The 1433-nt window shown below is 45.7% G+C and overlaps 1 non-coding gene across 1 annotated transcript; it reads left to right on the top strand.

Moving 5' to 3' along the window:
* The first annotated feature begins 824 nt into the window (after positions 1 to 824).
* On the top strand, positions 825 to 949 carry LOC119920195. Its single transcript, XR_005447955.1, has one exon. It is a non-coding gene; the product is annotated as a U6atac minor spliceosomal RNA (small nuclear RNA).
* Positions 950 to 1433: the final 484 nt, after the last annotated feature.

Raw genomic sequence — 1433 nt, 5'->3', positions numbered from 1 at the left:
AAAGGGGGGAGGGTGTCTGACTAGGCTCACCTCTCCTCTCCGGTCCTGTCCCCCCATCACCCCTGCACCCCTCACCACCATCTGCAGGTGGGTGTGATCTGAGTTGGGAAGGAGTAGGGAGCTATAATACCTATAATATAGGACCTATAATACCATCTTTTGGGACCAATCAATCAATCAATCAATCGTATTTATTGAGCGCTTACTGTGTGCAGAACACTGTACTAAGTGCTTGGGAAGTACAAGTTTGCAGCAACCAGGATTCGCCAGTCCTGGTAGAGAGTCTTGTCTTGTCTTATGCTGTCGAGTCGTCTACAACCCATATCGACTCTATGGACTCATCTCTCCCAGAATGCTCCACCTCCACCTGCAATCATTCTGGTAGTGTATCCATAGAGTTCTCTTGGTCAAAATCCAAAAGTGGTTTACCACTGCCTTCTTCCACGAGGTCAGTTTGAGTCTCCACCCTCGACTCTCTCCCATGCCGCTGCTGCCCAGCACAGGTGAGTTTTGACTTGCAGCAGATTGCCTTCCACTTGATAGCCACTGCCCAAGCTAGGAATGGAATTGGTATGCCTCTGCTTGACTCGCCTTCCTGAAGATGAGACTGGTAGAGTACTGGAAACTCTCCTGATGCCATCCTGAGAGGGGGTAGAGGGGATGAATTTTGTCCTGGGCTTTCACTCCCCCACAGTCATTGGAGCCTTAATCTGGATCTGCATAATTTAGCCACATTTTTTCTGCCACCTCACAAAACATAGGCCAATTGGGAGAGCAATGATTGAGTTTTGCTTCTGTTGTACTCTCCCAAACAGTAAGGCAGTGCTTCACACTAAAGGAGAGGTTAGCACTCCCCTTGAGAAGGATAGGAAAGGTCTTAGTGGCCTTTACAACACATGTATGGTTAAGGCATTGCCAACAACTTCATGACATCTAACCATGGTCTAGTGGAAAGAACCTGGGAGTCAGAGACCCGGAGTTCTAATCTCAGCTCCTCCACTTACCTTGGTCAAGTCACTTCAATTCTCTCTGCCTGAGTTCCCTCATTGCAGAATGGGGATTCAATACCTATTTTCCCTCCTACTTACAGTGTGAGCCCCATGTGGAACCTGATTATCTTATATTTACCTCAGTGCTAAGTACAGTGCTTAGGCTGTACAATAATTTTGTACAGATATGTGATTCAGGTATAGATGGGTTGTGTTGCATGAACTATCTGGAATATTGCCTCAATTCTCCACTTACCTTTGCTAGTGGGTGCTACATCATTATCAATTATTAATAATGATTATGATTAGATTAAGCCAGTTCCTGTCTGACAGCTTTACCCCTGAACCCCTTGTTAAAAATAACCAGGCCCTCCCCCAATATAAGAAACTCCAAATTCTGAAATTTTGATATTTTATCCATACGGTCCGAATCTCTGGACATGC

The sequence above is a fragment of the Tachyglossus aculeatus genome, chromosome X1, assembly GCF_015852505.1.
Source record: "Tachyglossus aculeatus isolate mTacAcu1 chromosome X1, mTacAcu1.pri, whole genome shotgun sequence".
Taxonomy (NCBI): Eukaryota; Metazoa; Chordata; class Mammalia; order Monotremata; family Tachyglossidae; genus Tachyglossus; species Tachyglossus aculeatus.
Note: the sequence above shows the minus strand (reverse complement) of the source record. Positions and strands in the feature narration are given on the sequence as shown.